Below are 9,164 nucleotides of genomic sequence, written 5' to 3' on the forward strand. Positions count from 1 at the left end.
GGTGTAGTTGTGTTTTATGAGGACTGTTGTTGTCTCCCACTCAGTTAGACACAAATTACAATTGAATAACCATCAAAAAACTAAAAGCCCATGGACGAAAAACACCCCATGTAATCACACAGGAACAGTAACCAAAAAAAGAGAAAAGGGAAAAAAAGAAGAAAAAACAAGCAACCCTGCAATATCTGGGGATAGGGCACTAAAAAGAAAAAAATAAATAAATAAAAGTAGGGAAGAAGAATAATAAATGAAAAAAAAAAAACCAGGAAGAATGCAAAAAGAAAAAAAAGGAATGGGGTTAATCACAAGAAAAAAAAAAGGTGGAAAAGGAAAAAAGGACAAAACAAACCTTAAACTGGCGGGGGGCAGAATTTCAGCCAGGCACTGGGAAGAGAAAAAAAATGCTGAAAACTAGGACCTGGTAGGGGAAGATTAAGAATAATAATGAGGACAAAAGTATTAATAATATTAATTGGTTTGAAACGGACAAATACAAGCAAACTTATCACCGGGAAAAAGAAAACGAAAAAGAAAAAAAAAAAAAAGGAAAAATTGGTGGAGGACTGGGTAGGGCACCCAGGCTCTGTCTGAGCACACAGACTGTTATGGAGTTCCTGTTGGCCCGGAATGTAGGTGGGAGTGGGGATGGCGACACCTCCATTCACCAAGTGGGTGTAGGGTGTAGTAACAAGAAGAATGTCGTACCTTTTCAGTCTTGCAGGCCCCGAATATCCTTCGGATTCCTGGAAAGCAGAACGTGTTCTTAAGCCCCAGAAATCTGCAAGAGCGCTGTCTTTTTGAATATCCAAAATAGTCGAGCCACTTTTTAAACCTTCCGAATGGCGGTGTCCTCTGGACCGGCAAAAGTCCACAGCTCAGCCCACCTTTCTCTTCACCTTCTCTGTTTGTTCCCCAGCCACTGTGCGTAGTCCTCCGTTCAGTCCCTGGCTAGCAGGGTGATGTTAAGTTAATTCTTAAGTTCTACCACCACAGGAATCTGCGAGAGCGCTGTCTCTTTATATATCCAAAATAGTCAAGCCACTTTTTAAACCTACAAAATGGCGGTGCCCTCTGGATCAGCAAAAGTTCTCAGCTCAGCCCACCTTTCTTTTCACCTTCTCTATTTGTTCCCCAGCCACCATGCACAGTCCTCTGTGCAGTCCCTGGCTACCAGGGGGATTTTTAGGTTAATTCTTAGGTCCTACCACCACTTGGGAATTTCCAAGCCGTTTGTGCTGTCAGGGTCTCTCAGGTCTCTGCCAGACCGCAGCTCCATGTGTCTCCTTTTTTGGTATTTTCACTCAAATTCTTCTGCTAGTTGGGGTTAGTTCACTTTTGTATCCTTCCCTTCAAGGCTCACGGGTCCCAGATTATCTTCTGTGTCTGTGTTAATTGTTTTCCCTTTTCTTTGTTGAAGATGGTCTGTGCAGTCCTTCTGCCTAGTCCGCCATCTTACCAGAACTCCTGGATGATGTTCTTGATGTCATCCCATAATTCCTCTGGTTTTCGGTCATTGGTGTTCAGTGTATCAAATCTATTCTTTAGATGGCCTCAAAATTCAGAAGGGATATAATCAAGGTCATATTTTGGTTCTTGTAGACTTGTTTTAATTGTCTTCAGCTTTAGCTTGATGTTTCACAGGAGCAGCTGATGGTCTGTTCCACAATCAGCTCCTGATCTTGTTTTGTCTGAAGATATTGTACTTCTCCATCGTCTCTTGACACAGATGTAGTCAATCTGATTCCTGTGTACTCTGTCTAGTGAAGTTGACATGTGTAGCTGCCGTTTGTGTGTTGATCAAAGGTATTTGCAATGAAGAAGTCATTTGGTCTTGCATAATTCTGTCATGCGATCTCCAGCAACATTTCTATTACCAAATCCATATTTTCCAACTACCGGTAATTCTTTGTTTCCAACTTTTGTATTTCAATCACCAGTGATAATTAACACATCTTGATTACATGTTCGGTCAGTTTTAGACTGCAAAAGTTGCTAAAAATCTTCAATTTTTTCATCTTTGGCTTTAGTGGTTAGTGTATAAATTTGAATAATAGTCATATTAACTGATCTTCCTTGTAGGCTTGTGCATAGTATTCTATCACTGACAGCATTATACTTCAGGACAGATCTTGATACATCCTTTGGGATGATGAATGCCACGCTATTCCTCTTCAAATTGTCATTCCTGGCATAGTAGATCATATGGTTATCTGATTCAAAATGGCCAAAATGAGTCCATTTAGCTCATTAATGCCTAGTATGTCAATCTTTATGTGTTCCATTTAATTTTTGAAAACTTCCAATTTTCCTAGATTCATGCTGTGTACGTTCCATGTTCTGATTATTTTTGGATGTTTGCAGCTGTTTTTTTCTTATCTTGAGATGTGCCACATCATCCATACCCCAAATGGGGGTCTTGAAAGCTTTACTCTATGCATATCATTAAGGTCAGCTCTACTCTGGGGAGGCACCTCTTCTCTTGTCATATTTTGAGTGCCTTCAGATCTGAAGTGCTCATCTTCTGGCACTATCTATATCACATAGTGTTTCAGTGCTATTCATAAGGTTTTCACTAGCTAATTCTTTGAGAAGTAGATGGCCTCTTCCTTCTTCTGAGTTTGTCTTAGTCTAGAGGCTCCCCTGGAACCTGTCCATCATGGTAACCCTGCTGGCATTTGAAACACCAGTGGCATAGCCTCCAGCCTCACAGCAACACTCAAACCATCACAATAGGAGAAACTGACAGACAAGTTTTACTTCCTTAGCCATTCTGTACTACTCTGCTCATTTTCTGGTCTCTGCCTGCCCTGCTTACTTACCCAGCCTGCCTAAGGGGCAAATACCCACCTTCTGCTGATCCCGGGGCTGGCTTACTGGGACCTGGGGCCTGGGGGCAGCTCCACACATGCAAAAACCTGCCCTTCCCTGGGCCTGGGGCTTGCTTAGTGCAAACTGTGGCCTGGGGGCAGCTCTATGCCCGCAAATGCTGGTGCTGGGGCTGGTTTATAGATACCAAATAACCAAACTCATTGCTGTCGAGTCTATTCAACTCATAGCCACTGCTCTTTGGGTCTCCTAAGTGGTATCTGTATGGAAGTAGATTGCCCAATCTTCTTTCCAAGGAGTGGCTGGTGGGATTAAACCGCCAGATTTCTGGTTAGCAGTAGAATGTCTTGAGCACTATACCACAAGAGCTCCTGTGTGTGTGTGTGTGTGTGTACTTATGTTTATATATGTGTATACATATATAGTTAGGTACAGATATATAAATATATTAGTGTTGCACACAATTTTTCATGGTTACTAAGAGTTAGTAAAAATTATTAAAAACATCCACTTATATTAAAAGTGACGATGTGCTCCGTGTTGCTGTTACTGGACCTTGTTTTCTGTAAAAGTGACAAGACTTGCTGGGGACAGTTAGGGAAGTCGATGGCACTTGTGTGTGATCGGCTCATCTCCAGACCGTTAGCCACAGAAGCTCTTCTTCATGGGCTGTTTCCTAGATAACAGCCTATCCTCTGGGCTCCCTGTCTTCTCACCAACCTCTTCCAAGTTTCTGCCTCTTGAACTCTGCAGAGGATTCTTTCCCTTGAATTTCTTCCCCTACCCACAAGAGGATGTCTCAGGAACTCATTCTGCCTTGAGTCAACAAGAACTTATTGATAAATGGCTTAACGTTTTTCATGAGATGTTAACTTCTGTTGGTAAGGAGTGGGCAGCATGTGTGGAGATAGCTTTTCTAGATAAGATGATTTCATTCCTCAGTCAGTGCCCAGTGAGGAGAGAACAAAATATTGGAGCCACTCTCTCAACCTAAGAAGTTTCTGGTTGTGCCCTGGCTTAAAATCCTTCTGAGACTCCAAGAAACTTATTGAATATTTGCACCCAGTGCTGAAGATCTCAGGGGAAAATATAGTTAAGCCAATGAGTGAATTCTGGTTGGGTTTGCCTTTTGTTTATTTTGTTAAGGCCTTGAACCTTCGGGTATTGCCTGTGGAATCTGGCTCCTTGGTGAAAGGTGTGAGACCATGATCTGATGTGCCTTTGCACATCCTTCTTGTTTCCCTTTTGGCAACATTCTTCCTTGTCTTGCCTGTTTGGTGAACTCCTGCTCCTTTTGCAAAACCTGCTTAAACCTTAGTTCCTCCTTGAAGCCTCTTCTGATTACCTGAGTTTCCTCACATGTATCTCTGTTTTAGCACTTGCCCCTCTGCTTCAGTTACTGGTTTAAGAGTTTGCTGTCTCTAGTAGGATTTGAATCCCTTGATACATAATCTAGCAGGGACTATATTTTACTTCACCTTTGCATCCCTATTGTGCCTGAGATGGAGTAGTATTTAACAAAAGTTTGATGAATGAATCGATGAACATACAAATGTGTCAAACCACAGAGAGAGGGAGGCAGGCATCTCCATTTCGACATGCCAGAATCCCATATAAGAAGCAATGAAACATTTTGCCCTGACTGTAGGAATCCTATGTGAACTGGACTTCATGGATCTGTCTGCTATGTTAAACATGGGAGTGCCTTGTGTTCCTTAACAAAAATAGATCGATGACTGAATCCGTTGAAGAGTGGAAGCTAAAAATAATCTGGGATCTCTGGATGATGGTTATGAAAAGAGCTGAATGCTGAGTAGGGAGCTTCATGTGCTCATCTGCCATGACTGACAACCAGGGCACCCGAATGAAGATCTTCCTTTTGGAAGCTTCCTTTTGGACGCAGAATAAAAGCCAGACTTGCCTAGTCTACCCAGTGACCAAAGCATTGCCACTGTAGAACTGTTGAGAAGGACCATTGGAGGTTACATCATTCCAGTGATGTCTCGACCCCAGCAGAAATCGTGTCACCTCAACCAAACCCTGATCCCACACTCATCTTTGGAGAAACTCTCATGTCGCTTGCCAAGTACAAGGCAGCCATCTGGCCACGATGGGGCCCTAGTGCCTTTCATTCATGAAGTTAAAGAGGAAATCTAGCCCAGCAAGTGTCCCCTGATGGACAGTCTGGTGTCCACAGGGCTTCTCAGAAGCGTGGAGCAAAGGAGGTGAGAAAAAGTTGAGAGTGTCTCCCAGGGTGAGATGTCACAAACCAGCCCCTGGATGCTCCTGGAGACAGGATGGAGTAACTACTGCCCCAGGTCCTGACTCACCCTCCCAGGGCAGGTTATAGGTGTGGTTGTCTGACCCCTTGGGTCATGTGTGTTCCATGATATTTAGGTTCTAGCTTCCCTCCAGAGTCTAGGCTGACACTGAGCAGTGAGGATGAGTAGGTGAGGGTTTGGAGATGGGGATGGCAGGTAAGAAACCCTGGAGATGCTCCAAGGACAAGGCCATGCCAAAGGCAAGTTTGTTTGTTGTTGTTAGGTGCTGTCGAGTTGTTTCCAACTCATAGCAATCCCATGTACAGCAGAACGAAACACTGCCTGATCCCACACCAGCTCCATGATCCCTGCCATACTTGAGCCCATCATCACAGCCACCGTGTCAGAGTAGGGATCCAGATGAGGAGAGGGAACCTAGGCACGCCCAAAGCAGCAGGGCGGGAGAGTGTGAGAAAGGGGATTAAAAGACCCAGGAACTGGGACAGAGAAGCAGTCAGCCGCAGGGATCCAGGTAAGGAGAGGGAACCCAAGCAGGCCCAAAGCAGCAGGGCGGGAGAGTGGGAGAAAGGGGATTAAAAGGCCCAGGAATCAGGACAGAGGAGGAGTCAGCCACAGGGACCAAGGTAAGGGTGATAGGAGAGGTTTCCAACAGGGAGACAAACTTGTCTGTTGGTTTGTCCTACCACAGTGACAGGTTGATGTAAGTTTTGAGGCTGAGCCACTGGTGTTTCAAACCCAGTGCAATGCACATGATACACAGGTATCAGCCCAGCTTACAGAATGAGACAGACTAGGAAGAAGGAAGAGGTCATCCACTTCTCAAAGAATTGGCCAGGGAAAACCTTATGAATAGCAAAGAAACACTGTCTGATACATTACTACACAACTTTATGAATAGTCCAGTTAGGTTAGAAGGCTCTCAAAATAGGACTGGGAAAGAGCTGCATCATCAGAGTAAACCCAGCCTTACTCATATGGATAAGGTAAAGCCTTCAAGACCTCCATTTGCTGATATGGCACCATTCAAATTGAGGAGAAACAGCTGCTGCAGACATCCATTAATCATCGGAACATGGAATGTATGAAGTATAAATCTAGGAAAATTGGAAGTTGTCAAAAATGAAAAGAAAGGCAAGTTTATAGGTTAGGGCAATCCCCAGATGCACCACAAGCTCAGTCCCAGTGGCCCCATTTTACTGCCCTCATAAAGTCTATCCTGTCCTTCTCTCAGCTGTACATGGAACTTGTACAGAGCTCCAGGGATGGGGCGAGAGGTGAGCCTGTGATTGGTTGCATAGGGGAAGCTAGCATCCTTGATCATGGAATATGGCACTTGAGATGGACTGGAACCCAAAAGTCCTGGCCACCAGTCCCAGAAGCAAATCCAACCCCCTTGGCTGGCTTCCAAAGAAATGGTAGGCATTAAGGGTGGAAAGAAATACGGACAGGGCCCTCACAGCGCTCCCCAGAAGACACCGTCCAGGGCTCAAACACAATATCTGGGATTAAACCATTGTGCACTATTGGCTCTGCAGAGAGGAAGATCAAAGCCAGCCCCACTTTCTACTCATCTCCTCTAACCACCAAGAACATCCTCTCCCCACAGGTAGCCATCCTGTTTATGCATTCATCTGATACTTTAAGTGAAAACATGAGTTAGGCAAAATAATCAATTTGACAGCTGTTGAGATTGAGGCTTCCCAGAGTGGAATGGAGACGTTTCTTTGCTTGAAGTTGGCTAAGATGTCACTGAAAATATCGAGGAACAGTTGTGCGTGGTGATCCCTCAACACCATGGTGGGACAGAAACGGATGGATTTGTTGTCACAGTCCCCCAACACCACACCTTTGTTTCTGGCTATTAACGAGTTTATTCTGTATGGATTCATCTGGAGTGTCAAAGGAGCAGAAGGTGTCTCATCCTCTCGCTTGGCTGATGAGCTGGTGAACCAGCCCTGGAGGCCCAGCAGCCCTGTGAGCAGGGTCTTTTCCACATGCGCTGCGTTACTCAGCAGATTCTTTTGCTTGATGACATTGATGACTTCGGTCAGCAACAGGTTCTTGCACGAGTCCCCCAGCCAGGTGTTGAAAATCCAGTAGGGAGCGTTGGGCCAGAACTCCCTGTAGAAGAAGCCCCTGTCATCATCTTGCTGAAGGCCATCACGTCAGCTGGGTCATCCAAGTGCCAGTGCTCATGGGCCCAGAACTTGCTGGTGCAGTCCCCTCCTGTCTGGACCTCTTCACCAAGCAGTTGCAGCCATATTTCCTGGCGATGTTCCTCAGCTTCCAGAAGTCATCCGAGGTGTGGTTGTCCCTGCCTTCAGATTGAATGGCCTCCACAATTTTCTTCTTTTTCTGATATTTCACAATCAGATCCCCTACCTCTTCTAGGCACCTCTTCCTGTTGGGTCTCTTCCAGAGGGTATTTCAGCTATGGGAAGGGTGCAGTTGGCCAGTGGAAGAAAGGGATCTCAATCTTGTGAATAGCTTTGGGGTGAATGATTGCCAAGTAATCCATGGTCCTCCTGTGGAATGCACGCATGAAGAGAAGATTCTGTACTTAAGGCACCTGGGGGCCTGGTTGGTCATGCAGGTCTCCAGCTCATTTTGGAGAACCCTGTGTGAGCCCTTTCCTTGTTCTGGTGCCACATGAAGATGGTCTTGAAGATGTTTATGTTGGAGCAGGACCCACAGGCCATGGTGAAGATTGGGACATCCCTTTGGAGGCCACCGAGAACAAGGACTCTTTGAGTTTCTCCATGAGGTTCTCCAGGGACAGGATTCCAAGGGCAGGGCTGTTGAAGAAAGTGCTCACATTCTGTTTATCTAATTCTACAAAATACCTTTGTTAAATTTCCAGCTTGTCCTGTTGTTGTTGTTGTTGTTATGTGCTGTCGAGTTGGACCCAACTCATAGCAACTTCTCCTTCGGTTTTCGAGGCACTGCCACTATGGAAGTAGATTGCCCAACCTTCCTTCTGAGGAGTGGCTGGTGCATTTAAACCACCAGCCTTCTGGTTAGCACTCAAGTGCCTTAGGCACTATGCTACGTTTAATATTGTTTTGTTTTCTTCGTGCTGCTCTAACAGAAAATACCACAAATGGGATGGCTTTAACAACCAGGAGTTTATTCTCTTACAATTTTGGAGGCTAGAATTCCGAGTTCAAAGTGCCAGGCTCTAAGAGCTGGGTGAAAGCTCCTCGACCTTGGGCTTCAACTCTGCCTCTTGCTTCTGGCCCACTGAAGCTGGAGGCTTTCTTCACTCAGGCAGCTGCTGAGGCTGACAAACCCAAAGTTGATAAGTAGAAGATACAATCCCGGTATTACTAAACCACACAGCAGACCATTGATTCAAGTCTGTTAAGAGTCCCAAGATCAGCAGACAACATGGCAGGATGCTGAACAGTGACTGTGCTACATGCAGGATTCAAGCATGCCAAAACTTGCAGACCATTGTCAAAGTTTCTCCTTATGTACTGGAAGGCAGACCACATCCCTAAGGCAGCTACTCAGCTAATCCAGTAGATTCCACCATGGAGTTGATTACCAGTCTCACCATGGGGAATAACTACATCCAGCTGCCTAACGACTCAAAGCTAGGCATAGCCAAATTGACTCATAACCTTAACTACCACAAATATGATTAGGTTTCTGCCATCTTTCCTGTTGGTCCTATATGATTTTTTCTCCATTTCTGCCCCCCCCCCTTTCCTGCCTGTTTTGGATTGAGTATTTATTTATTTATTTATTTTTCCCCCCAGTATTTTGGCTCATTAGCTATGCCTCTGCATGCATGGGTATATATGTGTTTCATATGCTTGCTCCAGGTTAAATAAGCACTTTTAACATTTAGTGTAAGAACTTGAAAACAGTACCTTTTTTCCCTTCTTGTTCTTTGTGCTATTGTAGTATACATTTTATTTCTACATGGTATAAACCCTGAAATTCACTGTTAATATTTTTTCATTATTTTTTTTTTTTTATTAGGATTTGGGTGAAGATTTACAGAGTAAATTCACTTTTCATACAGCAGTTCACATATACTTTGTCTCATGT

The 9,164-nt window shown here is 44.6% G+C and overlaps 1 protein-coding gene and 1 pseudogene across 1 annotated transcript in view; one reads left to right on the forward strand and one right to left on the reverse strand.

Moving 5' to 3' along the window:
* Positions 1-9,164, forward strand: part of NCAPD3 (non-SMC condensin II complex subunit D3) — a 257,331-nt gene that overhangs the window by 39,035 nt on the left and 209,132 nt on the right. The gene's annotated exons all lie outside the window — the stretch shown is intronic.
* Positions 6,728-9,164, reverse strand: part of LOC122150753 — a 32,442-nt pseudogene continuing 30,005 nt past the window's right edge.

Source organism: Orycteropus afer, unplaced genomic scaffold (genome assembly GCF_000298275.1).
Source record: "Orycteropus afer afer isolate SDZICR_OR568_19922 unplaced genomic scaffold, OryAfe1.0 scaffold00221, whole genome shotgun sequence".
In the NCBI taxonomy this organism is placed as follows: domain Eukaryota; kingdom Metazoa; phylum Chordata; class Mammalia; order Tubulidentata; family Orycteropodidae; genus Orycteropus; species Orycteropus afer.